A 12500-nucleotide genomic window follows, 5' to 3' on the forward strand; every position below is an offset into this window, starting at 1 on the left:
GACCTCTATATGAGACGTTTTTCAAAGACTGCATTCATTTTTAAAACAAACCATAACCTTTATTTCATAGATAAAGGTTTTAAAAAGCTTTACGTAGATTATCAAATAATGATAATCTAAAATATCCTGTTTACACACGACCATTACATAATGGTTTACAATACAAATATGTTACAATAAAATAAGTTTCTTGAATGCAGTTTTTACACAATATCATACAAGCATGGACTCCAAATCTTGTCCTTATTTAAGTATGCGACAGCGGAAGCTCTTAATAATCACCTGAGAATAAACATGCTTAAAACGTCAACAAAAATGTTGGTGAGTTATAGGTTTAACCTATATATATAAAATCGTAACAATAGACCACAAGATTTCATATTTCAATACACATCCCATACATAGAGATAAAAATCATTCATATGGTGAACACCTGGTAACCGACATTAACAAGATGCATATATAAGAATATCCCCATCATTCCGGGACACCCTTCGGATATGATATAAATTTCGAAGTACTAAAGCATCCGGTACTTTGGATGGGGTTTGTTAAGCCCAATAGATCTATCTTTAGGATTCGCGTCAATTAGGGTGTCTGTTCCCTAATTCTTAGATTACCAGACTTAATAAAAAGGGGCATATTCGATTTCGATAATTCAACCATAGAATTTAGTTTCACGTACTTGTGTCTATTTTGTAAATCATTTATAAAACCTGCATGTATTCTCATCCCAAAAATATTAGATTTTAAAAGTGGGACTATAACTCACTTTCACAGATTTTTTACTTCGTCGGGAAGTAAGACTTGGCCACTGGTTGATTCACGAACCTATAACAATATATACGTGTATATCAAAGTATGTTCAAAATATATTTACAACACTTTTAATATATTTTGATGTTTTAAGTTTATTAAGTCAGCTGTCCTCGTTAGTAACCTACAACTAGTTGTCCACAGTTAGATGTACAGAAATAAATCGATAAATATTATCTTGAATCAATCCACGACCCAGTGTATACGTATCTCAGTATTGATCACAACTCAAACTATATATATTTTGGAATCAACCTCAACCCTGTATAGCTAACTCCAACATTCACATATAGAGTGTCTATGGTTGTTCCGAAATATATATAGATGTGTCGACATGATAGGTCGAAACATTGTATACGTGTCTATGGTATCTCAAGATTACATAATATACAATACAAGTTGATTAAGTTATGGTTGGAATAGATTTGTTACCAATTTTCACGTAGCTAAAATGAGAAAAATTATCCAATCTTGTTTTACCCATAACTTCTTCATTTTAAATCCGTTTTGAGTGAATCAAATTGCTATGATTTCATATTGAACTCTATTTTATGAATCTATACAGAAAAAGTATAGGTTTATAGTCGGAAAAATAAGTTACAAGTCATTTTTGTAAAGGTAGTCATTTCAGTCGAAAGAACGACGTCTAGATGACCATTTTAGAAAACATACTTCCACTTTGAGTTTAACCATAATTTTTGGATATAGTTTCATGTTCATAATAAAAATCATTTTCTCAGAATAACAACTTTTAAATCAAAGTTTATCATAGTTTTTAATTAACTAACCCAAAACAGCCCGCGGTGTTACTACGACGGCGTAAATCCGGTTTTACGGTGTTTTTCGTGTTTCCAGGTTTTAAATCATTAAGTTAGCATATCATATAGATATAGAACATGTGTTTAGTTGATTTTAAAAGTCAAGTTAGAAGGATTAACTTTTGTTTGCGAACAAGTTTAGAATTAACTAAACTATGTTCTAGTGATTACAAGTTTAAACCTTCGAATAAGATAGCTTTATATGTATGAATCGAATGATGTTATGAACATCATTACTACCTTAAGTTCCTTGGATAAACCTACTGGAAAAGAGAAAAATGGATCTAGCTTCAATGGATCCTTGGATGGCTCGAAGTTCTTGAAGCAGAATCATGACACGAAAACAAGTTCAAGTAAGATCATCACTTGAAATAAGATTGTTATAGTTATAGAAATTGAACCAAAGTTTGAATATGATTATTACCTTGTATTAGAATGATAACCTACTGTAAGAAACAAAGATTTCTTGAGGTTGGATGATCACCTTACAAGATTGGAAGTGAGCTAGCAAACTTGAAAGTATTCTTGATTTTATGAAACTAGAACTTTTGGAATTTATGAAGAACACTTAGAACTTGAAGATATAACTTGAGAGAGATCAATTAGATGAAGAAAATTGAAGAATGAAAGTGTTTGTAGGTGTTTTTGGTCGTTGGTGTATGGATTAGATATAAAGGATATGTAATTTTGTTTTCATGTAAATAAGTCATGAATGATTACTCATATTTTTGTAATTTTATGAGATATTTCATGCTAGTTTCCAAATGATGGTTCCCACATGTGTTAGGTGACTCACATGGGCTGCTAAGAGATGATCATTGGAGTGTATATACCAATAGTACATACATCTAAAAGCTGTGTATTGTACGAGTACGAATACGGGTGCATACGAGTAGAATTGTTGATGAAACTGAACGAGGATGTAATTGTAAGCATTTTTGTTAAGTAGAAGTATTTTGATAAGTGTCTTGAAGTCTTTCAAAAGTGTATGAATACATATTAAAACACTACATGTATATACATTTTAACTGAGTCGTTAAGTCATCGTTAGTCGTTACATGTAAATGTTGTTTTGAAACCTTTAGGTTAACGATCTTGTTAAATGTTGTTAACCCAATGTTTATAATATCAAAAGAGATTTTAAATTATTATATTATCATGATATTATGATGTACTAATATCTCTTAATATGATATATATACATTAAATGTCGTTACAACGATAATCGTTACATATATGTCTCGTTTCAAAATCATTAAGTTAGTAGTCTTGTTTTTACATATGTAGTTCATTGTTAATATACTTAATGATATGTTTAATTATCATAATATAATGTTAACTATATATATAACCATATATATGTCATCATATAGTTTTTAAATGTTTTAACGTTCGTGAATCACCGGTCAACTTGGGTGGTCAATTGTCTATATGAAACATATTTCAATTAATCAAGTCTTAACAAGTTTAATTGCTTAACATGTTGGAAACATTTAATCATGTAAATATCAATCTCAATTAATATATATAAACATGGAAAAGTTCGGGTCACTACAGTACCTACCCGTTAAATAAATTTCGTCCCGAAATTTTAAGCTGTTGAAGGTGTTGACGAATCTTCTGGAAATAGATGCGGGTATTTCTTCTTCATCTGATCTTCATGCTCCCAGGTGAACTCGGGTCCTCTACGAGCATTCCATCGAACCTTAACAATTGGTATCTTGTTTTGCTTAAGTCTTTTAACCTCACGATCCATTATTTCGACGGGTTCTTCGATGAATTGAAGTTTTTCGTTGATTTGGATTTCATCTAACGGAATAGTGAGATCTTCTTTAGCAAAACATTTCTTCAAATTCGAGACGTGGAAAGTGTTATGTACAGCCGCGAGTTGTTGAGGTAACTCTAGTCGGTAAGCTACTGGTCCGACACGATCAATAATCTTGAATGGTCCAATATACCTTGGATTTAATTTCCCTCGTTTACCAAATCGAACAACGCCTTTCCAAGGTACAACTTTAAGCATGACCATCTCTCCAATTTCAAATTCTATATCTTTTCTTTTAATGTCAGCGTAGCTCTTTTGTCGACTTTGGGCGGTTTTCAACCGTTGTTGAATTTGGATGATCTTCTCGGTAGTTTCTTGTATAATCTGCGGACCCGTAATCTGTCTATCCCCCACTTCACTCCAACAAATCGGAGACCTGCACTTTCTACCATAAAGTGCTTCAAACGGCGCCATCTCAATGCTTGAATGGTAGCTGTTGTTGTAAGAAAATTCTGCTAACGGTAGATGTCGATCCCAACTGTTTCCGAAATCAATAACACATGCTCGTAGCATGTCTTCAAGCGTTTGTATCGTCCTTTCGCTCTGCCCATCAGTTTGTGGATGATAGGCAGTACTCATGTCTAGACGAGTTCCTAATGCTTGCTGTAATGTCTGCCAGAATCTTGAAATAAATCTGCCATCCCTATCAGAGATAATAGAGATTGGTATTCCATGTCTGGAGACGACTTCCTTCAAATACAATCGTGCTAACTTCTCCATCTTGTCATCTTCTCTTATTGGCAGGAAGTGTGCTGATTTGGTGAGACGATCAACTATTACCCAAATAGTATCAAAACCACTTGCAGTCCTTGGCAATTTAGTGATGAAATCCATGGTAATGTTTTCCCATTTCCATTCCGGGATTTCGGGTTGTTGAAGTAGACCTGATGGTTTTTGATGCTCAGCTTTGACCTTAGAACACGTCAAACATTCTCCTACGTATTTAGCAACATCGACTTTCATACCCGGCCACCAAAAATGTTTCTTGAGATCCTTGTACATCTTCCCCGTTCCAGGATGTATTGAGTATCTGGTTTTATGAGCTTCTCTAAGTACCATTTCTCTCATATCTCCAAATTTTGGTACCCAAATCCTTTCAGCCCTATACCTGGTTCCGTCTTCCCGAATATTAAGATGCTTCTCCGATCCTTTGGGTATTTCATCCTTTAAATTTCCCTCTTTTAAAACTCCTTGTTGCGCCTCCTTTATTTGAGTAGTAATGTTATTATGAATCATTATATTCATAGATTTTACTCGAATGGGTTCTCTGTCCTTCCTGCTCAAGGCATCGGCTACCACATTTGCCTTCCCCGGGTGGTAACGAATCTCAAAGTCGTAATCATTCAATAATTCAATCCACCTACGCTGCCTCATATTCAGTTGTTTCTGATTAAATATGTGTTGAAGACTTTTGTGGTCGGTATATATAATACTTTTGACCCCATATAAGTAGTGCCTCCAAGTCTTTAATGCAAAAAAAACCGCGCCTAATTCCAAATCATGCGTCGTATAATTTTGTTCGTGAATCTTCAATTGTCTAGACGCATAAGCAATCACCTTCGTTCGTTGCATTAATACACAACCGAGACCTTGCTTTGATGCATCACAATAAATCACAAAATCATCATTCCCTTCAGGCAATGACAATATAGGTGCCGTAGTTAGCTTTTTCTTCAATAACTGAAACGCTTTCTCTTGTTCATCCTTCCATTCAAATTTCTTCCCTTTATGCGTTAATGCAGTCAAGGGTTTTGCTATTCTGGAAAAGTCTTGGATGAACCTTCTGTAGTAACCAGCTAGTCCTAAAAACTGGCGTATGTGTTTCGGAGTTTTCGGGGTTTCCCACTTTTCAACAGTTTCTATCTTTGCCGGATCCACCTTAATACCTTCTTTGTTCACTATGTGACCGAGGAATTGAACTTCTTCCAACCAAAATGCACACTTTGAAAACTTAGCGTACAATTCTTCCTTCCTCAATACTTCTAACACCTTTCTCAAATGTTCACCGTGTTCTTGGTCATTCTTTGAGTAAATAAGTATGTCATCAATGAAAACAATGACAAACTTGTCAAGGTATGGTCCACACACTCGGTTCATAAGGTCCATGAACACAGCTGGTGCATTAGTTAAACCAAACGGCATGACCATAAACTCGTAATGACCGTAACGTGTTCTGAAAGCAGTCTTTGGAATATCATCTTCTTTCACCCGCATTTGATGATACCCGGAACGTAAGTCAATCTTTGAATAAACAGACGAGCCTTATAGTTGATCAAATAAGTCATCGATTCTCGGTAGTGGGTAGCGGTTTTTGATGGTAAGTTTGTTCAACTCTCGGTAGTCGATACACAACCTGAATGTACCATCTTTCTTCTTGACAAACAAAACAGGAGCTCCCCACGGTGATGTGCTTGGTCGAATGAAACCACGCTCTAAAAGTTCTTGTAATTGGCTTTGTAGTTCTTTCATCTCGCTGGGTGCGAGTCTGTAAGGAGCACGAGCTATTGGTGCAGCTCCTGGTACAAGATCTATTTGAAATTCAACGGATCGATGTGGGGGTAATCCCGGTAATTCTTTCGGAAATACATCAGGAAATTCTTTTGCGACGGGAACATCATTGATGCTCTTTTCTTCAGTTTGTACTTTCTCGACGTGTGCTAGAACAGCATAGCAACCTTTTCTTATTAGTTTTTGTGCCTTCAAATTACTAATAAGATGTAGCTTCGTGTTGCCCTTTTCTCCGTACACCATTAAGGGTTTTCCTTTTTCTCGTATAATGCGAATTGCATTTTTGTAACAAACGATCTCTGCTTTCACTTCTTTCAACCAGTCCATACCGATTATCACATCAAAACTCCCTAACTCTACTGGTATCAAATCAATCTTAAATGTTTCGCTAACCAGTTTAATTTCTCGATTCCGACATATATTATCTGCTGAAATTAATTTACCATTTGCTAATTCGAGTAAAAATTTACTATCCAAAGGCGTCAATGGACAACTTAATTTAGCACAAAAATCTCTACTCATATAGCTTCTATCCGCACCCGAATCAAATAAAACGTAAGCAGATTTATTGTCAATAAGAAACGTACCTGTAACAAGCTCCGGGTCTTCCTGTGCCTCTGCCGCATTAATATTGAAAACTCTTCCACGGCCTTGTCCATTCGTGTTCTCCTGGTTCGGGCAATTTCTAATAATGTGGCCCGGTTTTCCACATTTATAACAAACTACATTGGCATAACTTGCTCCGACACTACTTGCTCCGCCATTACTCGTTCCGACACCATTTGTTCCTTTCGTTCTATTAACCCCTGGTCCGTAGACCTCACACTTCGCCGCGCTATGACCATTTCTTTTACACTTGTTGCAAAATTTGGTGCAGAACCCCGAGTGATTCTTTTCACACCTTTGGCATAGCTGCTTCTGATTGTTGTTGTTGTTGAGGTTATTATTGTTGTTGGGATGATTGTTGTAGTTGCTGTTGTTATTATTGTTGTTGTTGTTGGGCCGTTTGTTGTAGTTGCGATTGATGTTGCGATTGTTGGGATAATTGTTGCGATTATTGTTGTAATTTCTGTTGTTGTTGTATTGGTGATTCTTATCACCGTTTTCCTCCCACTTTCTTTTGACTTGCTTCACATTGGCCTCTTCAGCAGTCTGTTCTTTAATTCTTTCTTCAATCTGGTTCACGAGTTTGTGAGCCATTCTACATGCCTGTTGTATGGAGGCGGGCTCGTGTGAACTTATATCTTCTTGGATTCTTTCCGGTAATCCTTTCACAAACGCGTCGATCTTCTCTTCCTCATCTTCGAACGCTCCCGGACACAATAGGCACAATTCTGTGAATCGTCTTTCATACGTGGTAATATCAAATCCTTGGGTTCGTAACCCTCTAAGTTCTGTCTTGAGCTTATTGACCTCGGTTCTGGGACGGTACTTCTCGTTCATCAAGTTCTTGAATGCTGACCACGGTAGTGCGTACGCATCGTCTTGTCCCACTTGCTCTAGATAGGTATTCCACCATGTTAACGCAGAACCTGTGAAGGTATGCGTAGCGTACTTTACTTTGTCCTCTTCAGTACACTTACTTATGGCAAACACCGATTCGACCTTCTCGGTCCACCGTTTCAATCCGATCGGTCCTTCGGTTCCATCAAATTCCAAAGGTTTACAGGCAGTGAATTCTTTGTAGGTGCATCCTACACGATTTCCTGTACTGCTAGATCCAAGGTTATTGTTGGTATGTAGCGCAGCCTGTACTGCGGCTATGTTTGAAGCTAGAAAAGTACGGAATTCCTCTTCATTCATATTCACGGTGTGTCGAGTAGTCGGTGCCATTTCCTTCAAAATAGTCAAATGAACAAGTTAATCATACAGAATATTAAGAGTAGTTAATAGTATTTCGTAGCATAATATGAACTCATTTATAAAAGCTTTTTCTTCATATTAGCGTTTTATAAGTTTAAATTCGGGTAGTACCTACCCGTTAAGTTCATACTTAGTAGCTAATATACAATTCAACTACTACAATTCTATATGAAAAACTGATTATAATAATATTTCGCGTTCAAACTTTTACACAATATTTTACAAACTTACAATACCGCTTATTTTACATATAGCATGAAATATAGCACACAATAAATTTGATACAAGATGGTTGTGAAGATAATTCTAGCTAGTACACAAGTCGTTCAGCAAAGGCAATAAAGACACGTAATTCATACGTCCAGAAACAAGTCATGCATTATGGTTTTACTAGGATTACTTCCCATCCTTGGTCTTGTGGAACATAACCGTTATGGCCATTGATAAGACAGCGTGTTGTAACGTCGTCAAAAGGACGAGGGTTACGTAATGTCCAACAGTCCCGTAACAATCTAAAAACCTCATTTCTTACCCCAATTACCGACTCCGTCACTTGTGGGAACGTTTTGTTTAATAGTTGTAGCCCGATGTTCTTGTTCTCACTTTGGTGAGAAGCGAACATTACTAATCCGTAAGCATAACATGCTTCTTTATGTTGCATGTTAGCCGCTTTTTCTAAATCACGAAGTCCAATATTCGGATATATTGAGTCAAAATAATTTCTTAACCCATTGCGTAAAATAGCATTTGGGTTCCCCGCAATATATGCGTCAAAGTAAACACATCGTAACTTATGGGTTTCCCAATGTGATATCCCCCATCTTTCAAACGAAAGTCTCTTATAAACCAAGACATTCTTGGAACGTTCTTCGAATGTCTTACAAACTGATCTCGCCTTAAATAGTTGTGCCGAGGAATTCTGGCCGACTCTAGACAAGATTTCATCAATCATGTCTCCGGGTAGGTCTCTTAAAATATTGGGTTGTCTATCCATTTTGTGTTTTTATACTGTAAAATAGACAAGAGTTAGATTCATAATAAAAAAAAATATACTTATTAATACAAGCAATTTTTACATATATCATAAAGCATAAGCACACTATATTACATATATTACACCACACGAATACAACTATCTTATTCCGACTCGCTTGTTTCTTCTTCTTCGGTTTTGGTTCGTTTTGCCAAGTTTCTAGGGATATATGATGTTCCCCTAATACGAGCCGTCGTGATCCACATTGGTTTAGAAAAACCTGGTGGTTTAGAGGTTCCCGGGTCATTGTTACAACTTAAGGACTTCGGGGGTTGACGATACATATAAAGTTCATCGGGGTTAGAATTAGATTTCTCTATTTTTATGCCCTTTCCCTTATTATTTTCTTTTTCCTTTTTAAATTCAGTTGGGGTAATTTCTATAACATCATCGGAATTCTCGTCGGAATCCGATTCATCGAAGAATTGGTAATCCTCCCAATATTTTGCTTCCTTGGCGGAAACATCATTGACCATAATTAACCTTGGTCGGTTGGTTGAGGATTTTCTTTTACTTAACCGTTTTATTATTTCCCCCACCGGTTCTATTTCTTCATCCGGTTCCGATTCTTCTTCCGGTTCCGATTCTTCTTCCGGTTCCGACTCTTCTTCCGGTTCCTCTTCGGGAACTTGTGAATCAGTCCACGAATCATTCCAATTTACATTTGACTCTTCATTATTATTAGGTGAGTCAATGGGACTTGTTCTAGAGGTAGACATCTATCACATAATATCAAACGCGTTAAGAGATTAATATATCACATAATATTCACATGTTAAAAATATATAGTTTCCAACAAAATTTGTTAAGCAATCATTTTTCAAGTAAACACGGTCGAAGTCCAGACTCACTAATGCATCCTAACAAACTCGATAAGACACACTAATGCAAAATTCTGGTTCTCTAAGACCAACGCTCGGATACCAACTGAAATGTCCCGTTCTTATTGATTAAAAACGTTCCATATTAATTGATTTCGTTGCGAGGTTTTGACCTCTATATGAGACGTTTTTCAAAGACTGCATTCATTTTTAAAACAAACCATAACCTTTATTTCATAGATAAAGGTTTTAAAAAGCTTTACGTAGATTATCAAATAATGATAATCTAAAATATCCTGTTTACACACGACCATTACATAATGGTTTACAATACAAATATGTTACAATAAAATAAGTTTCTTGAATGCAGTTTTTACACAATATCATACAAGCATGGACTCCAAATCTTGTCCTTATTTAAGTATGCGACAGCGGAAGCTCTTAATAATCACCTGAGAATAAACATGCTTAAAACGTCAACAAAAATGTTGGTGAGTTATAGGTTTAACCTATATATATAAAATCGTAACAATAGACCACAAGATTTCATATTTCAATACACATCCCATACATAGAGATAAAAATCATTCATATGGTGAACACCTGGTAACCGACATTAACAAGATGCATATATAAGAATATCCCCATCATTCCGGGACACCCTTCGGATATGATATAAATTTCGAAGTACTAAAGCATCCGGTACTTTGGATGGGGTTTGTTAAGCCCAATAGACCTATCTTTAGGATTCGCGTCAATTAGGGTGTCTGTTCCCTAATTCTTAGATTACCAGACTTAATAAAAAGGGGCATATTCGATTTCGATAATTCAACCATAGAATGTAGTTTCACGTACTTGTGTCTATTTTGTAAATCATTTATAAAACCTGCATGTATTCTCATCCCAAAAATATTAGATTTTAAAAGTGGGACTATAACTCACTTTCACAGATTTTTTACTTCGTCGGGAAGTAAGACTTGGCCACTGGTTGATTCACGAACCTATAACAATATATACGTGTATATCAAAGTATGTTCAAAATATATTTACAACACTTTTAATATATTTTGATGTTTTAAGTTTATTAAGTCAGCTGTCCTCGTTAGTAACCTACAACTAGTTGTCCACAGTTAGATGTACAGAAATAAATCGATAAATATTATCTTGAATCAATCCACGACCCAGTGTATACGTATCTCAGTATTGATCACAACTCAAACTATATATATTTTGGAATCAACCTCAACCCTGTATAGCTAACTCCAACATTCACATATAGAGTGTCTATGGTTGTTCCGAAATATATATAGATGTGTCGACATGATAGGTCGAAAAATTGTATACGTGTCTATGGTATCTCAAGATTACATAATATACAATACAAGTTGATTAAGTTATGGTTGGAATAGATTTGTTACCAATTTTCACGTAGCTAAAATGAGAAAAATTATCCAATCTTGTTTTACCCATGACTTCTTCATTTTAAATCCGTTTTGAGTGAATCAAATTGCTATGATTTCATATTGAACTCTATTTTATGAATCTAAACAGAAAAAGTATAGGTTTATAGTCGGAAAAATAAGTTACAAGTCATTTTTGTAAAGGTAGTCATTTCAGTCGAAAGAACGACGTCTAGATGACCATTTTAGAAAACATACTTCCACTTTGAGTTTAACCATAATTTTTGGATATAGTTTCATGTTCATAATAAAAATCATTTTCTCAGAATAACAACTTTTAAATCAAAGTTTATCATAGTTTTTAATTAACTAACCCAAAACAGCCCGCGGTGTTACTACGACGGCGTAAATCCGGTTTTACGGTGTTTTTCGTGTTTCCAGGTTTTAAATCATTAAGTTAGCATATCATATAGATATAGAACATGTGTTTAGTTGATTTTAAAAGTCAAGTTAGAAGGATTAACTTTTGTTTGCGAACAAGTTTAGAATTAACTAAACTATGTTCTAGTGATTACAAGTTTAAACCTTCGAATAAGATAGCTTTATATGTATGAATCGAATGATGTTATGAACATCATTACTACCTTAAGTTCCTTGGATAAACCTACTGGAAAAGAGAAAAATGGATCTAGCTTCAATGGATCCTTGGATGGCTCGAAGTTCTTGAAGCAGAATCATGACACGAAAACAAGTTCAAGTAAGATCATCACTTGAAATAAGATTGTTATAGTTATAGAAATTGAACCAAAGTTTGAATATGATTATTACCTTGTATTAGAATGATAACCTACTGTAAGAAACAAAGATTTCTTGAGGTTGGATGATCACCTTACAAGATTGGAAGTGAGCTAGCAAACTTGAAAGTATTCTTGATTTTATGAAACTAGAACTTTTGGAATTTATGAAGAACACTTAGAACTTGAAGATATAACTTGAGAGAGATCAATTAGATGAAGAAAATTGAAGAATGAAAGTGTTTGTAGGTGTTTTTGGTCGTTGGTGTATGGATTAGATATAAAGGATATGTAATTTTGTTTTCATGTAAATAAGTCATGAATGATTACTCATATTTTTGTAATTTTATGAGATATTTCATGCTAGTTTCCAAATGATGGTTCCCACATGTGTTAGGTGACTCACATGGGCTGCTAAGAGCTGATCATTGGAGTGTATATACCAATAGTACATACATCTAAAAGCTGTGTATTGTACGAGTACGAATACGGGTGCATACGAGTAGAATTGTTGATGAAACTGAACGAGGATGTAATTGTAAGCATTTTTGTTAAGTAGAAGTATTTTGATAAGTGTCTTGAAGTCTTTCAAAAGTGTATGAATACATATTAAAACACTACA

This window comes from Rutidosis leptorrhynchoides, chromosome 11 (genome assembly GCF_046630445.1).
Source record: "Rutidosis leptorrhynchoides isolate AG116_Rl617_1_P2 chromosome 11, CSIRO_AGI_Rlap_v1, whole genome shotgun sequence".
Classification (NCBI taxonomy): domain Eukaryota; kingdom Viridiplantae; phylum Streptophyta; class Magnoliopsida; order Asterales; family Asteraceae; genus Rutidosis; species Rutidosis leptorrhynchoides.